The sequence below is a fragment of the Asterias amurensis genome, chromosome 1 (assembly GCF_032118995.1).
Source record: "Asterias amurensis chromosome 1, ASM3211899v1".
NCBI lineage: Eukaryota > Metazoa > Echinodermata > Asteroidea > Forcipulatida > Asteriidae > Asterias > Asterias amurensis.
In genome coordinates this window covers 16,774,730-16,793,876 of record NC_092648.1, presented here as the reverse complement: position 1 = coordinate 16,793,876, position 19,147 = coordinate 16,774,730, and the positions used below count along the sequence as shown (strand labels likewise).

The following is a 19,147-nucleotide window of genomic DNA, read 5'->3' as shown; positions in this document are numbered from 1 at the left end:
TACAGCCAGCCGCGACCTGCAAAACCCCAGTCCCCATCACTGTGTACATTACCATCTGTATGGTACACGTACGGCAGGTTGAGACACGACCGTACTCATGACTACGCTATACTGGGGCCGATTTCACTAAAGTTTTGCGATCACCGCTAAATTAAACGCAAGCGCGACGCAAACCACAACATCCATCGCAGTTGCGACGGGCTGCATTTTCGATTTCACCAAGGTATTTTTGCGACCGATTTAATTTACGATGGATTTATATAAAAACCTTCACCTTGAACGAGGCTCTCGCAGGATTATTTGACCTTTGACCCTTCATCGCAGCAGTTTTGCATGAAAACTAAAAAGATCGTCCGCGATTTTTCAAGAAAACACGTTGAAATCGGCCTCGTTGGTTGGGATGCAGAAAAGCGCTATAGCTATATAGGTTTAATCTGACAAGGGGTGGATTTCACAAAGGTAGTCCTAACTTAGGACAACCGACTTTAGTGAAATCAGTTTTTTAAATCCGTCGCAAACTTGCGCGATTTGCGATGGATATTGGCTGTTTGCGACTGATTTAAAGTTTAGTGAAATCGGCCCCTGTTCTCCCTGTACAATGTATGGTAATGTATATTCGTGTACGCACTGCATGCGTGTGCCGCACACCGGGCCGGGGAACAGTATGTCAACAGCCTTGATCAAGGCTATATCAAATGATGATGATGCCGAATGGCGAAAATGAGCGTAAAATTCGAACATGACCGATTGTTTTTTGTGCACAGCAATACGATCATGGACTGGACGTGAACAATGTCTCAATCGTCGCCATCAACGCATAATTTCTACAATTTTTATATCTCTCAAAAGTCACCCCACACCACAGACTTATCTATAGTAATAGCATCCACGACTTCACCACCGTACAGAGACTCAGCAACGGCCCTAGTGGCTATCACATCAACGAGGAGTTGTGAGAGACAGGCATGTTTCGGTCCATGAAAAACAGTAGCAACATTTTATTGAGTACAAGGGTTGACCTACATACACATTATGTAGGCTTTAAATTGCTTTTCAGGAAAAAAGGGAAGAAGGGGATTTTACCCTGAAATCGGAAAACAGAATAAAGTATGAAGTATATCATGCTTAAAAAACGACACGTTAGAGTGAGACGTTAGAGGCATAGGTGAGCTATTGAGTAGGCCACATCTAAAGGTCTGTCTCGTCGATTTGCATGATACAGACTCAATGCGACAGGCTGGCAGAGTGGAGCCGGGCTTTCTCTCATAGAGTCCCCCCAAGCAATGAGATTAAAAGGGACGTCGCCCCGGAGAACTGTCGAAAACAAGTTTTCAGCACACAGTCTTGCGAGATTAAGGTGAGGAAGTAATTGAATGGCAAACAAAAAACTGTAATGAAATAATAATATAATAACTGTGGAAGGGGTCTGGACAACGTTAGAATAGTACAGAACACAATAAAGCATTGATTTAATAAAATGTGACTGTGTTACGTGTTGGATAACTCTGAGTTATATCGATAAGGCACGTCTGCTGATACTTGATCCCTTAATAATCCATGCTTGCATTAATTCCCAGAAGACGTAATGTGCTCAGTTGGAATTAAGAATATCTTCCCAAGCAAATTTAACAAACTGAAATCACACAGGAAACACGAGTAAATTACAAGTTCATTTGACAAACTGCCTAATGCCCCCCCCCCCGAACTGTTGCAGCATACTTCACACACAGTCCCCAATTACTCAGAGTTATGTAAACCTTACAGAATGGTTTGTAAATTAAAAGAAAAACACTTTCGTTTCAACAACACAATAATCCCAACCCACGGAGTGTAAGGTTCGCGGAAAATCCACGCCCTATATTATTTATGTTTCTGACCGGGCATGGAAGGCAGAGCGGAAGGCAGTTTACAGCCGGCGCGCCGGCGCCTCGGACGACCTTGCGTCTGGTCGACCTTGGTCGACCTTGCGTCAGGCCGACCTTGCGTCAACAAAAATTACTCATCAAACTATCTGGAACTTTTCAGTCGGCGAATATGTACGACCTGAGCGTAATTGCGATGATTTTATGACAATCTGAAACAGTCGCCGCTCGAAAAAAACAACAGTCGCAAGAGTAAAACAATTTCAACTTGTAGTTGTATACGACGTGATCCCGACGGTCGGGATCCTATCGCGGGCGCAGAATTTTTCAGTTGTTGTTACAATATGAGCAAATTTTTTACTGCAAGTTGCCGCCGGTTTGTTGCGGGCGCAAGAACATCGTAGGTCGAACTGAGGCCACCTTTATAACAACAAGCAGAGCGCAGTCAGCACGCAATGCCAAACGTTGAGTGGGTGGGTAGGAGGAAGGAAAGCGACAGAACATAAAACATACTGACATTTCTAGAGCAATAATTTTGTGGCCACATGAGAGGAGAGAGAGAGTTAGACAAGCCGACCTTGCTTTGATACTCCAGTGCTGTTGTTGAAGTGTTTCTCTATTCAAGAATCTCGTAGTGAAACAAAACGACTTCTTTCTAGAATCGAGACTCGTTTATTGACAGCAACCATTTGGACCCACCCGACCTTGATAGTATCGAATGCGATATAATTCGTGGAAATTCCTGCAAAACATGTTTTCATCTTTGTGAAAACATGAAGGTTTTCCCGTCTACACATTTTAATATTGTGCTGTTAGGCGATGTATATAATTTAATCATATACATGTACACATTGTTGTTTTAGTCTTCTTCTCTTTTTAACTGGTACGTACAAATTTGTAATTCTTTTAAAGACACTGTCATCGGTTTCACCAAACTCTTCCTAACTTAGGATTAATCTTAAGACTTTGGACGGGTTCAGTTCCGTATCCAAATACGTAGGAAGCATTGAACCTATCTTAAGTTAGGACCGGTTACTCGTCCTAACTCGAGTTAGGATTGATCCTAGCGTTTCGCGAAATTGGCTGCTGGACACTTTTGGTAATTGTCAAAGACCAGTCTTCTCACTTTTAATAACAATGGCACAATTTCCTATAAATATGAGGGTTTTCTGAGCTTCATCACCCAGTCTTCAAGTGACTACAGTGATAACAACATGACAGCTCGTGAGGCAAGATTGCTACATCAGAATTTGAGAAGTGAGGAAGTGGATGGGTTTGTAGAGTCCATGATTGGAAAGAAAAAACCGAGAGACAGCGACGGAATGAGGATGAAGGAGTGATCAGGGGAAAGAAAGGAGGAGGAAAGGGGAGAGCCAAGGGGGAGGAAAGGGCAGGACCAAGGTTCGTCGACCAAGAGAGACAGAGAAAGCCAAATTGGATCAACTCTACAAGGAAGCATGTGATGGACTTCGGCAAGCGATTAGGGATAGTGTAAAGAGCATAGGAATGTCTATGTCCAGAGGAAGATATCGAGCCCTTGCTGAGACCTCTGAGAGTGAGGAAGATGAGTTTCTTGACAGAGCAGTGGCAGAGGCTACAGGATCGCCCACAGCTTGTTGTGATGAGCAAGCAGACGCCATGGAGGTTGAGGAGACAGGGGAAGAGACAGGAGAGGAGACAACAGAAGAGAGGGGGAAATGACGACCAGAGTGATGGCCGAGTACTTACACACTCCAAGTCCGTGCTTGCAGTAGTCTCGGAGCTTGTCGATGGAGAAAAAAAACACTTTCGTTTCAACAACACAATAACCCGAACCCACGGAGTGTCGGGTTCGCGGAAAATTCACGTCGTTCTATTATTTATGTTTCTGACCGGGCATGGAAGGCAGCGGCTTACGAGTTTTATAACAACAAGCAGCGCGCAGTCAGCACGCAATGTCAAACGTTGAGTGGGTGGGTAGGAGGAAGGAAAGCGACAGCACATAGAACATACTGACATTTCTAGAGCAATAATTTTGTGGCCACATGAGAGGAGAGAGCGTTTGACAAGCCGACTATGCTTTGATACTCCAGTGCTGTTGTTGAAGTGTTTCTCTATTCACGAATCTCGTAGTGAAACAAAACGACTTCTTTCTAGAATCTAGACTCGTTTATTAACAGCAACCATTTGGACCCACCCGACCTTGATAGCATCGAAAGCGATATGATTCGTGGAAATTCCTGCAAAACATGTTTTCATCTTTGTAAAAACATGAAGGTTTTCCCGTCTACACATTTTAATACTGTGCTGTTTGATGCTGTATATATTTGATCCTAGTTGTAATTTTACTCTTCTTCTCTTTGTAACTGGCATGTAACAATTTTTAATTCATTTAAAGTGTGAACGTGGTTACTTCAGCTACTTTTGGTAGCTGCCTACCTCGTGTTTTAATATGAATAAACCTGAATAATAATTAACAGAGCAAACGCTGCTAACGAATGTGCCACCTTTTATCATATTGTACAATGGGTCAGCTTGTTTGCTGGTAGTGTACAACAATATTAACCACTAACTCGACACACCATCTACTCAGCCAGTGACACCCTGCTGTTCCATAATACAGTAATTACCAATTTAAAGGTGGATTTGAGTGCACTAACTCCTTAAAATAATCATCGCAGCACCTCCCCTTTAAGAAACTATAACACTATACTCCCCGCATTAACCGTAACACACGAGGTTGTCCAACTCTACCACCAATGAACCAATCAGTTAACTCGTACTATATCGACCCAACAGTTTCCCCTAAATACATTTTGCACAATGGTAAGAAATCACAATTGACAAACGCCTGAGGGGAATTTCCCGTTAAAGTCCCGTCTGCAGGTCTAAAAAAAAAAAAAAAAAAAGGAAAAAAGTGACACGCACTTTGTGCGCTATGGCAGTATTATAGAAATCGCATGACTGAGTCAACATGCCGCATTTACACAACATCTACGAGTATGTGTGCATAAGTGCAGGTGCAGTTTGGTGAGAGCGGTAGAAAGGCCTTGTTCTCAAGTTAAAAGCATACCACCACCGAAACTAATTTATTTTAAAAAAAAAATAATAATAATAAAAAAAAAAATTAGTTATAAATAATTATTGTATAAAAAAAACCCAAAACAAAACAAAACGGAAAACCAAACAATACACAAACAAGCGACCCAATTAAAAGCCCAACAACACTATTCAAAACAACAGCACGAGCAAAACAATATTTACGGTAGAATTTATTCAAAATAAAAGCAACAGTTGACAAAATGAAATTCCATTCTGAGGAAACTTTCGGTTTCGCTGGAAGATAAAAGATTTTTCCACAGAGATATATACATTTTAAACAGTCAATGGTTAAAGATTTCGCCCAGCATTTTTGCAAGAAATTTAGACTGAACTTAATTTTTGCCACACTGAATGCCGATATTGAGTAGCAAATGATGATTTTTGAATATCAATTGAAACATCTTACGTAGCATTTTTCTCTGCTATGTACAAGTGAAAATCGTTCACTGGTTATGGGATCTATAAAATAAAAACTTGTTTCTGTGCACATTTCAGGAGCAAAATCATATGTTTGAGCTTTTCTTTTTCTTACTCAATATGTTAACAACTTGTACGTACAGAGCGCATTCATTGACTTGTTTCTTTAATGTTCGAGAGCTATGTGTTAACAGCACTTCAATCGTTCTAACGATTCTCCCATGTTATGATAGACATTGCAACATCAACCTGTGTTGAGTAACTTCAGTTTCCTGACCTAAAAACCTCTTTTTACGAAACAGGGACCCGTGTATATTTTCCTTCTAGCCCAATGTTTGTAGAATTGATTGAATGAGTGGTAAAAAGGCCACGCCCAGATCACCTGAATATATCTCGAACGTCGATGAAGACACACACAAACGAAGACGCATTTCTTAACTGTAATGTAATTGCAAACTTCCACGTCTGGTTGTTTTAAAAGCACTGGATACGTTTAGTAGTTATCAAGACCAGTATTCTCACTTGGTGTATCCCAACATGCATTAAAAACAAACCTGCGAAAAATTTGGACTCAATGATTGGTCATCGAAGTTGCAAGAGAATACTGGAAGCCTTAAATTCGAAACCTCAGTTGAGGTCTCTTTTTCAAATCAAATATTTTAGTGAGAAACTAAAAAACTACCTTCTTCATGGGGAGCCGTTTTATACTATCAACGGCTTTCCATTTCGCGTTACCGAGTAAGTTTCTATGCTAACAGTTTTTTGAGTAATTACCAATAGTGTATTGCCTTTAAGGACAAGCACCGGAGTTCGATAGCACGGGTCTGAATACTGAGCGTAGTAGGACCATCCATTATCTGCAAGACGTATGACCGTTCTTAGTGAGGGCAACACACACCGATATCGCATGGGATTTTCTAATTAACCGTCTGGTGCCAAGCTCGATTGGTTGCGATGGGTGTGTCGGGCGGGGCTAAATCAATTGCGACGCCGCCCGTAATGCAGGCTTTGCTAAATAAAATACATGATGGAATCTATAGTAACAACAAGGTCTTTAATCACGTCCATGGGGATTTGAACGGATGACTTAAAATCGAAAGTGAAAAGTTAAAAGAGGACATATCGCTGTAAAGGTATAATTGTCAGACGCGTAACGTCTTGACATGGACACGACTGGTTCTCTTTGGCATCGCTTCAAGTTTACTTCATTAAAGCTGCAACGAACTTAAAATTGCTAAGCAAATAAAGTATTTAATAGATGGAAATTTGCATCGGGGATAAAGTCTTACTTTGCAAAAGTAGGTCACCAGCTAAAAACCCAAGTTATGTACATCGCTCTCGATCTGGTTCCTGCTATTTTACACTTAAACAATTAATTTCTTTATGTATAATAGGACAATGGATATCGACAGAATATAATCGTTTCGTGTCATGACAGTATGAAGACTGGCAGGTGTCAATGTAACAGACGTTGAGATGATTTGCATATAACAGATCCCCGTCACATGATTGCTTATTGCTCGTGCATTGGGCCATCCCTATATCCAACATGTCAAGGCTCGAGCGGACACGAGAAACTGACAGTTTCATTTTTCACTAAAATAAACCGCTTCGTATCCCGTAACGTCACATTATGATTTTATTAAACATTACAGTACATCAATTCACACCAAAGTTATTTTTAAGAGAGAGTGTTAACATTAAACATATGAATCAAATCAAGACATTTCCACGCGGGGAAACGACCGTGCCATTCTGTCATCGCGCCGGCTTACAATAAAGCAATTAACTATTTTGTGCGTTGCCGTTTTCCCCTGTTGTATTTTGCGCAAAGTATTTTCACCTTGAAAGACTTCAAGTGTCTTGGCTCGAGCTTTCCTGTCAGTCGAGCTGTCAAGTAATACCCGCGCTAATTCCTGAGGTTCAGGCATCACTGGTCTCTTGATGCCCGAAAAGGCCGCGGGCGAAAAGGTGTATCCCCTTCCCACTTCCAAACCCGTCTGCAGCGCGTGACTCTCTTCTGGGATGGGGGAAACGGAAGACATTGACGGCAGGGCGGATAGACATTTTTAATCTGCATAATGTGACATAATTTTGGAGTGGAAATCTGTGATCAACGACGCTTAAAGGACGGCTTGGGTTACGGGGTTCCCCGTGCTATTCTCAGGCTAATCAATCTTGTCTCGACATGCCATCTTGATGTAAACCCTCTGTTAAATAATGTTCCTCAGTCCCGTCATTAAACAATTAGAACGGTCTGACTTGAATGACCCCCGTAGTGGTTGATCCCCCACCAAAGGATGTCAATAACCCGTCCAAGGGTAAAACTTTAGCTAGGATTAACTGAAATGTAATGAATAGTTTACCGGTTTTTTAAACCACGGGGTTAACTGAAGTTAAATATAACTTGCAGTCTAAGTTTGGCCTTTAAAATTTGAAAAAAAAGAAGTGCGGCGAGAGGATTGTGAGTGCTGCGCCGCTGCACCGTTGCAAACTTTAATATCGATACGCCTTCATTGCAATTAGTTTTATGGGTGAGGGATTTGGTTAGAGAAACTTAACGACATACTTCTATAGTGCTCCTTGAAACGTCCAAATATTTTTGATTTATTATGGGGGAGATCTATTCTAAACTTTACGACCTAAAATGAGTGGCGTGTTTGTCCATATTGTTTTGCATTCCGATCCGTTTTAAAATGACTAATTGACTGGGCTGAAGGCATTTAGTTAATACAATCGGTTTATTAATTTCGCAGCTTTTGGGACCGGGGATAAATTAATGAAAAAATTAAATTACGACGGCCTCAAATTAGTTCTTCGGTGGTGCATCACGGTAATTTGCCCGCCCTCCCCAATCTTGTCTTGTCTGATGAAAAGACGCACTGAACAACATGGTAAGAAATTTCATTGATGAGTTTGCATTTAATTACTTATCCGTGTTTAGTAAATAGTGGTGGCGTCGTCCGGTGGGTAATCGCTGGGAACAGATTGGGTTCACCGACATGATCACAAACACGGGTTCGGATGAGTCACCCATGGGGTACTGGAAGGCTTGACACACCCAAGTGTGCCCCTACCCCCCCCCCCCAAACACCGGGCTGTGACGTGCCATGAGCGAGTCACACCGTTCCACTCAATCATGATGAAGGGGGTCATAACTGGACCATTCTCTATAAAGTGCTATTCACACAACAACAACTTAACTTGGGTCCCTTGGTTATTTTAAGCATGGGTGTAAAATGTAGCAATGTTTAACAAGATTTTGCAAGAAACTTGGACAGAAGAAAAAATTGTTGTCCTTTCACAAAAGTTTAGTTTAGTTTAACAACCATACTACAGTTCTCTAAGAACAAACTCTACCTGGCAAGTAGATACACACAAACATGGTGTTACCGCAAACCAAATATACATTGATACCTCACCATGCAATGCCTCAAATCCTATAAACCATGCTACAATTTAGCAACCCTTGCTAAATTACTATCGTGTGAAAGGGAAGTTCAGTTCAGTTCTCGAAATCGTCAGAGACTGCATGAGCCAATGAGAGGGGGAGAGAGTGAGACGGGGAGAGTGTACATCCACGGAGATGTCTGAGGGGGGCCTCGTGGCAAATGGACTGATGATAGGCTGACAGATGAGGTCAGAGAGGAGATGACATCTCAGCAGATGGTGGTTAAGAACCTCTCTCCGCTATATGACCCAACTTCAAACTGACATCAAATCTGTAGTCACTCACGTCAGCTTTACACACAGTATTGACTGTGACCCCTTTTAAGAGCCTCCACTTTATTATGCTTGACACTATAGGTCAGAATTACAATAATGAAAGCCATACACCAATATTTCGATTGCCGCATTTTGTTCTCACTAATTGTTCTCGGTCGAAAACAACTTCCGGATAACCTTTCGATATGTGAGGTCATTATCAATTTTCAAAGTGTTTTTTTTTCACGATATGTGAGGCCATATCACTTTTCAGAGATTTTTTTTATTTCAGGAAAGTAGAACGAATGCATTTGCGCTTAAAAGGAATACTTTTCCATGCAGAAAAGTGACTACACCCTCGAAGGCTACATACAAACGGCACGGTAAAGAAGAGAGGTCGCTCAAGCTGCAAAATCGAGATACCATAATGTAAGAGAGTTCCAGACGTCCGATCGGTAGAACAAAATTATCCCGGAGGACTTTCTGAGCGTGACTACAGACCGAGTGATAAACTGTGAAATAGCGAGACTTTCAGGCAGTAGACGAGCCGCCAATGTCTGAATGCAGGTGCCGGCGGCGGGCTATATGCTCGAGCTGGGCCCTTGCCAAAACCTTGTGGCGGCCGATGGGTACTCCACTCGTGGAGAAATGAGGACAGCCGAAATTGGAAAATTCAATTTACATTTTGAGGGGAGGCTAAAGCTAAATAGATCAGGAAAAAGTGCAGGGTGTTTCTTGGGTCGAGATGCCATTGCCCCGGTTTTTGGAATTTTGCAGACCTGTTACGATTTACATATTTCTGCCGATTGTCAATATATATTATGTATTAAACTCCATTTTAATATTTTAATATGAGGAGGAAGGTGACTGAGTAAAATTGCTACCATTTGTTACAAAGGTATTGTCAAAAACAGGACAATGCTAATATTACATCCTACTGCAAAAACGGATTTCAGTAAAACAAGGACAACTTAACCCTGAACATTTCTAAATCAAAAAACAATATTGATGTTGGAACGTAAAAGAGAAACACACGAAAGGTTTTTCGTTCAATATCATTATACATAAAAGTAGAATCAACAATTTAAAACGCGCGTTTTTGTTTACTTAAAGTATATCAAATAAGTAAACATGGGGTTGTAAATTTGATGACGCAAGCATGGCCATTATAAAACTTTTTATTTTTTATTTTACGCATATTTATTTTCCAAAGTACAAATCTCCGATGTCCCCTTTTCCGGGAGAACTCACACCGCTTCGACGTGTGTGCCGAATTCTATTCTATTGCTGTATTACCAATGACACAACTCTCAAACATTTCCCCGCGATCTGTCCTGGCAATAATCAGTTTTGCAAGATGTAGCCAACATTTTAAAAATAAAGCACCATCACATTTTATTTTACAATGGATAGCAAGAACATATATTTTTTTCGTCCTAGCATAAAACCAAAAATAATCATGGTGTCATCAAAACCAATGTCCTGGGAGAAATTCTAAGGAATCTTTTTTTCAGTTGCCATGGTGAAGATAATGCAATGTACCGCTGAGCAGCCAGCAGTGTGAATAAGAAGCGATATGGTATATGTTAATCTGCACTCTGATCCTCGTCAAGGAAGTGTCCTCATATCCCCGGGTCTCTCCGATCGAGGACACCGTGCACTTTATAGACTGCATAATACCGGCCTCGAGGTATTCGTACACGAGGTTGAAGGCTCCTAATTGACTTCAGCTCCCTGGCTGATGGCGCGCCAAACATCTGTTGGTAAATCCAGGCAATTGCTAAATCATTCTTATACGTGGAGCATGCGGCAAGCAAGCAAGCGCGGACAGCAAGAAGAGAAAAGATGGATGATCAAGGCATATCTATTGACACGACGAGTCCCCCCTATACCATGGGATATATTCACTATATGGGGGCCCGTAGCTATAGAAATTTCATATGAGGATGGGATTGCCTGGACAACAAGCACTCAGCTGAAGGTGTCCGGAGGCTAGGCTCACTGAGACTCCATCAAGTCGGGTTACACCGCGGCAGAGCGCCCGCTCAAGTTGTTTGCGCGGCGAAGGCGAGCGGCAACTGTACGTGCTGGGAATACATTTTTAGCGAAGAGCCCCGTCAGGGACACGGCACCCGAGCACCAAAGCAGTTGCATTCGCAAAAGGCTGTATTTCGGAAGCCCTTGGAGCGGGATGGACTGAAGCCAACCATATAGATGTACTTGGTGTAGGGTCTCTGTCATGCGTGCTCATTTACGAGGGAGCCTTGTATCGAGGTAGGCAGCCGACACTCAATGCCCAAAGGGCCCAAGTTGGTATTTATAGCAGAGCATTTTCAACATCAACGGAATATATGACAGAGTGGGCTGCGGGCTGACTTCAAACACTTTATTTTCCAGCATTGCTTTACCTCCAACAGTCGATGCAATATAAAAGATTAAGATCCGATGACCATGATTGGCTTTGGCTGCCTGTGAGGTACAAGATCGGGGGTTTTGAGGAGAATCTAATATTCCAGTGCCAGGTCAAAATTAGTCTTAGGTTTTGTTCATAACACAAGACAGTCACAACATCAGAAAGGCTAATTAAGCAACTTCAAAGACTAGTTGGTTAAGTAATCCTTAATTAGCTCTGCACTGGTGTCACCAATGTATAAATAATGAACGCAATCAGTCAGGAAGAACGTAATTAAACACCATTGAATCATGGTATCTACAGTGTAGATAGCAACACAATAAATGAACTCTCCATAATGTATCTACCCAATTACAGGTACATGTACATGTACATACACAAGTACCCGTCCATGTTATTCAGTCACAATAAGCGCCACTCTCGCTTGTCATCACAGTATAATTTGAAGCCTAACCGTCCAGGCATGATGTTTAGTTTTAGCTAATTTTTTATTAGACATAACACTGGCATAAAAATATACAAATCGATCTTGGGAAAAAAGTAGGAATATTTTATTTTCAGGCTATTTAATCACATTTTTTTCTGATTTTTCCGAGGGCAAAAACAAATCGGAAATCAGATAAAGTAGGAAGAACATCATGGCCCCTGTAAAAAAAAACATAGGTACCACAATAGTTTCTGTGTACTTTTTAAAACATTGTTACGAAATTAAATTATTAAAACTCCGAACTTTCTTTAAAGTTAATATTCCATGTATAGGACTACATTTCCTTTGCCTGTAAATTGTTTTAAAAATATGGTTTTAAAATTCGTTTTTTTATTTTTATTTTTATTTTTTATGCACCCCGGTGTATCTGTTATATCTGTCGTAGCAGGTCGAGTAGTGAACCGGCAACCGTTTTCATAGGTTACATTTTGAAGGCTTTGACTGCTAGGGAAAAAAAGTGCATGACCTCCCAAACCCTGGTTTAACAATCGGCACTGATGACGGTTCAAATGGAGAAAGTGGAAACAGAAAAGTGCATTCCATGACGCTATTCAGTCAGGCAAAACAAAAAGGCGGGATATATCATACATGTAGCTCTGGGGTTTATTCTGTGAACATGTCTACACAGTATTATGGGCTTTATTTTGTTGACATGTTTTACAATGTGTTACTGCGCTATATATGAATGATAGTTCATGTATTATTAAAGGCACTGGACACTATTGGTAATTACTCAAAAATAACTGATAGCATAACAACTTACTTGGCAATGAGCTATGGAGAGCTGTTGATAGTGTAAAACATTGTGAGAAACGACTCCATCTGAAGCAACGTAGTGTTTGAGAAAGAGGTAATGTTTCACAAAATATTTGAATTGATTAAGAGACCTCAGCTGAGGTCTTGAATTCATGGCACCTGAAAGCACACAACTGTTTTTTCGTCCATTATTCTCTCGCAACTTGGACGACCAATTGGGTCAAAATTTTCACAGGTTTGTTATTTTTTACTATGCATAGTATGTTGAGATACACCAGGTGAGAATACTGGTCTTTAACAATTACCAAAGGTGTCCAGGGGTGAAATTCACAAAGGTAGTCCTAACTTAGGACCAGTCCTAGGCAATGCTAAGAGATAGGACCAGTAATTCATCCTAACTTAGGACTGGTCCTATCTCTTAGCATTGCCTAGGACTAGTCCTAAGTTAGGACTACCTTTGTGAAATCCAACCCAGTGCCTTTAAGAGAAAGGTAGGTACATTGCCGCATCATTGAACTAGAAGAGTTGACCTGTACTATTATCAGCGGCACTTGAAACGTGAAACCTCCCCCGTGTGTTTACTTTATGATTGATATACTCATGATATATGAATCCATTTATTTGACAGGTGGATAATTCGTAGAAAACTGTCAACGGAAACCAAAAACACATTGTCACATAATGGAAACTCGGTTTACGTCATTCCAAACAGGGATGATTTGTGTGACTATATTAGAGCACCACCCACAAAAAAAATTTGACAAACTGTTTCAGATTTTAATTTTCAGTGGAAAACGTGAAAGGAACGATGGAAACCAAAAACACATTGTCACAAATAGGAAACTCGGTCGGCACTACAGGGGTGGTTTCCGCGAATATTAAAACACCACCATTGATACAAAACTTGATAGCCTGTTTTCAATTTTCAACCCACAAGTTCACTTCTTCAACAGTTCAATATTAACAAAAGTAAAAAGAAAATTCCTGGTATCATCAATTTACTGTAATGCACTCACTGCGTAGTAAAGTGAGCACATACAGAGTGACACCAGGCACAGATTGAGCTTACAAGTAGACTAAACTCAAGTCCCAATCCCATGATGAGAACTCTTTTATTTTCAGTCCCATCACATATAAAAACGTCAGAAAACTCCCCAACCTGTGCCGTGCCTCTCTCAGGCCCACGATAGGTACATTTTGACGGCGGATACGCTTACGGACCTCTCGCACCAGACTTGAATCAAGTCTAATATACAAATACAAGCAAAGACAGGTGTTGTTTACTTCCACCAACACAAAACACCATCACACACCATTTCCAATTACAAGCCCAGCTACTGTTTCACTCTGAAGGAACCCTGATTGGTACTGTCACTTTAAAAGATAAGTCTAAAATAGTACATACGACCCAAGTCAGGAGGATGAGCCATCCAGGTAGATACTGGATACAGGAGAGCCCCGGGTCTGTCCATGCATTAATTCATACGTGAAACAGGAGACATGAAGAAGAGACAGACAGAGAGAGTTAAAAAAGATCATTTACCCTGAATTGACACATGCTATTCGAACCAGCATGATTGCACTTACTCCTGACTGATGACACAGAAGAACCTCTCAATTTGTTGACAGTAGTTGACAGTAGTACTTTTGTTGTGCATTGGATACTACAAGGGTCTTGCATCTTGTATGTATACAATACAATGGGTGCCAATATTTTCATGTTGTCAATGCTTTTTAATATTATAGCAAAGCTCCTTTTGAGCATTTTGTGGCTTTGTGTACAGCACCAAGATGATGTACATGAGGGAATATGACAATCAACTGTGAGTCAGCTGAAAGAGATGACCATTGACCTTATCCTTTCATCTTGAGGACAAACCCTCAAGTACAGCCCCTCCGGACATTAAGTTTTACCCTGAGGCGGGCTATTAGCCGGCACAATGCCTTCATATTGATAGTTGAAACCAGTGAGAGCAAGGACAACCAGGATCGGTTTCAGAAGAGTACCGAAATCAGCCAGATCATTAACATGTGGAATTAAAAACCTTCTCATTAAGGGCGTACAAGTATAGGGTTACTTGTATGGGGAAAATTGAAAATTTCAACGGAAAAACTTGCCAAGTGTGAAACCGATATCCCCCTTGAAACAGCATCGTTTGAAATGCTGTCCCCTTTTATGAGAGGATATTGAGAGATGTTCAAGTTTCTTATTGAAAAAGAAGCCCTTTCATAATCCATCTTAAGGATCTCTACAAAATATCATCATGCATTATCACGCACGGGATCTCACTCCTGAAAGGCACTGGCCACTTTTCCTAATGAGAGAAATAAGGGTATTTGAATTTATAATAAAAAATCAGAATGTCCATGGGAGCACGGTTAAGCGCTCTTAAGAACAGGACTAAGTTAACAGAGGGTATCCCTGCGAGAGTATGACCTTCTAAGCATGTTTCTTATTTAAAGCAATATCTCAATTATGGGTCTTTGCAGAACTATACGACTTCTCCCTACATAAGAGGTTAACTTCAGACATGGTTACTTTCGTCATCCTCAATGCCCAAGTTACATACTTAAATACTTAAAGATTGGTTGTCCCATGCATACCTAGTCTTGGAGGAAGAAAATGGTTCAATACATTCATGTTGTGTATTCCCCACCACCGAGCCAGACACACCCCATGCTTTCATTCACAAACTGCCACCAATAGAGGGTGCTCTCCCAAAATGGATTGCTATCACACAGGAACTGGTGTTCATTTTGAGAAAGTGCTCTCTATCAGCAGCTTTTAGAGAATAAAAGTGTGCAGTGTCTGACACAGTGATGGGGAACACACGGCTAGAATACCCATACCTTGAACCAAGCCTACCGCACATCTTGATTGCGGTCTACACAAATTGGGTCCAATTCATATTGGGCCAAATTCTACTGCAAAATGTTGAGCTTATGGTTACTGTACTATTCTCCACTTAAAAGGATTTGCACCAAATTCCTTTAGCGAAGAATGCTTAGATTTTTGCGCAGTACGAATGCGCACAAAACAAAACATTTATCGGTGGATACTATTGTATGCGTTGATTTCTTGCTTGCATATTATTAAAGCAGAGCAATGAAATTGGGCCCTAACAAGATCAATGATGTATTCCATGAGATGACACCTTAAACTTGGATGATTAGAGGCTATAGGAATATATTAATAAAAGGAAAGTCCAGGTAATGAACCACTAAGGACTGCTGAATGCTCAAAGTCAAACATCACATATGGCGTTAATTTGTTCATCATCCATCAACGATGTCATAGATTCAACTGAAGCTACTCAATCACTTCTTAATCCCCTCCCCAATAACTAGCCTGTGAGGGCAAGGGGTGTTTAATTGCCCCCCCCCAAAAAAAAAAAGTGGGGCAGTGTGCTTGAGGATGTTAGGGGGGGGGGTACAGATTTTGATAACTCGTTGTTGAGTGACAATCAAAGAATGCAGTTTGTTATTGTTTGCAATAAAGAAATGTTCCAGTAGAAATTTGCAAATTCCTCATAGAATGCCCTTTACCGAGGAGAAATTGCCTTGGTGCCCTTGCCCTGTCAAAAACGAAGCATACAGGCGTGGGGCATGAATCCCCCTCCGCCTCCCCCCCCCCCCAAAAAAAAACAGTCACTCCTGAAGGTGAGAAGCATAATTATTTTAGCACAGTCACTTGGTCAAATTTGCTGTATTTTCATAAATCAGAGTGTCTCAGACATTTACATGTCACAAAGGGTGTAACAGGAAGTATACATTTCCAAGACATCATTTTGTCTGAAGGAAAGAAAAGGTATAAGTACATGTATGTCTTCTTAAAAATAGACCAGATTTAAAGCACTTCTACAAACTTCTCTTAAAGCTGTTATTTGTGTGTTGTACATGATCAATTTGATAAAATTCATGAACGGACAAAGATTTTAGAGTACACAACTTGAAATATGAACTTTGACAAGTGTGATGAACATGTACTTTCATTCTCAATGGCAGGTTATTGATCTATCACTTTTTGAAACAATGACATGTTGGTTGATTTCTAAATCATCACTACAGGCCAACGTCAGGTTTGTTTTTCCTCTTTGCAGTTTATTTTGATTTGAATTGGCATGAATCACGTCCAAAGGAAGTTCTGATTGAAACTTACTCTCTGCTGCTAGTACTTAACTTCGGCAAAAGCAATGAATTGCAAAACGAGTTACGATCAATCAGAATTTAACTTTGGGTTTTCTCTTCGGGGGAGATTTCCGATTTAAAGTGGGTCAGTGAGTTATCCAGGTTAAGCCCTTTTTCCTCTGAAATGAAAGAATTGCCTCTGAAGATTCTTGGATTGAGAACTGTTTGTGGTTTGGGAAATGCTAAGATAAGCTTTGTCACTGTGCTTTCCTGCAGTGGAAGAGTTTAAAAACAAGTCGGCTTGAGGGCGAAGAAAGAGGCAATTGCTACAAAGAGCTTCTGGTTGGATTTTTAAAACTGCAAATACTGTACATCAAAACAAGACAAAACCATCGATATTTTTATTAGAATTGCCACACATTTCCTTTGGAATATGTTTCTACACGATATGAAAAAAACATCGAGATATGTTGTATTGGTCTGAGGGCAGAGAAAGTGGACATTCTTTTAAAGTGTAGGCCAGTTTAATTTTACAATGCAAAACATAAGAATAAACATCACAATTTTGTTTAATGGAATTGGCACAATTTTGTTTTCTTCAAAATTTACTATAAATCACGTGAAAGACAGCCAATAAACTTTCAAACGAATCAATTTAAAGTGTGGTTTAAAAAAAACCTACAACAACTTGAACATAAACTTGTTTTATTGTAAGACTGTTCCTATTTGTTCCTTCTGGGATAGTGTACTTAGAGGCTAGTTTACTTCTGAAGTCACCTTTAAAGGAAACTTATAAAAATATGCGGCCATCATTATCATAGGAAATTCCACCAACAACTGTCCAGACACAAATGGCAAACTCCTAAAATACACACACACACAGCTATTTAGTACAGATGATGGCTGTCAGATATTGAAACTGCTGGGTACTACCAATCATCACCATCATGTTTAGCTTACCCCCTCGACCCCCCCCCCAACCCAAGAGCCACTGTCCCCTTACACCTGCATTAGACACACAGTAATCACTTCATCTGGGGGGCTGTAGGAGGGTACATGTTCCACTCTAAGAGGGGATTGGGGGAACTTCAGGGCTTGAGACAGGAAGCCCAAAATGGAAAGATTGATCAGTTTCCTGGCTAAAAGAGTCTTGCCAAGGATTTGACCTGGATTTACTTGGTGTTGTTTCCTTTCTAGACGCTGCATTGTGGGGAGCAAGAAAGTCTATGGAGAGGTGGATTTGACATTACACAGGTGTGGCGGCCCCTGTATATATAATACTCGGAAACATTTTTGGAATTGTATAAATAGTTGAGTTTCTTTTTATGGGCCAGGGCTTATCATCTGGCGGTCAGACTTGTCAACTTGATGGACTTGACTGTAGATAAATGAATATTTAGAATAACCAGTGACGATAAGGAGCTTTGGCGTTAACAATTACAGGAATTTACATGTAGACGAAAACCAGACAAACCCAAATAAAAACCTGGATGAAAGTCTCAGTTTATATCCCCCAACCCTACAGTTCCTTTTGCGGTCACTTTGTCTCCATTAGCAACTTATGTACTTTTAAGGATTACTCCAATACGAGTTAAGCAATGAAGGTGATTACAAGTTAAAGACACTGGACACTTTTGGTAATTGTCAAAGACCCGTCTTCTCTCTTGGTGTATCTCAACATATGCACAAAATAACAAACCTGTGAAAAGTTGAACTCAATGGTCATCCTAGTTGCGAGATAATAATGGAAGAAAAAATACCCTTGTCACACGAAGTTGTGTGCTTTCAGATGCTTGATTTCGGAACCTCAAAATCAAATTTTGAGGTCTCAAAATCAAATTCATGGAAAATTACTTCTTTCTCGAAAACTACGTTACTTCAGAGGGAGCCGTTTCTCACAATGTTTTATACTATCAACAGCTCTCCATTGCTCGTTACCAAGTAAGTTTTTTATGCTAGTAATTATTTTGAGTAATTACTAATAGTGTCCACTGCCTTTAAGGAAAGGATGAAGAACAGTACGCTTCACTAACAACTGGTGAATCAAAGGTTTCCTTCAAAACAGTGTAGAGTCAAGGGAGAAAGCCCATCAATCAATAATTCTGAACACAGTAATACATTAAACTGTCATCGAAGGTTGTACAGTTTTTCTTGGCTGAAATAACAGCTATGCCAAAGGAAAGACAAAGGGAAGCCATCAATCAAGTTATTCTGCAATACAGTAATACGTTGAACTGTCAACAAAGGTTATATTGACATTTTGTTCTTGGCTGAACTATTAATTGAACTCTTAACCAA

The 19,147-nt window shown here is 40.5% G+C and overlaps 1 protein-coding gene across 2 annotated transcripts in view; it reads right to left on the bottom strand.

Annotated features, from left to right (window-relative positions):
* The window catches only part of LOC139947887 (TALPID3 protein-like), a 108,398-nt gene that overhangs the window by 57,772 nt on the left and 31,479 nt on the right, over window positions 1–19,147 (bottom strand). The window lies entirely within an intron of this gene.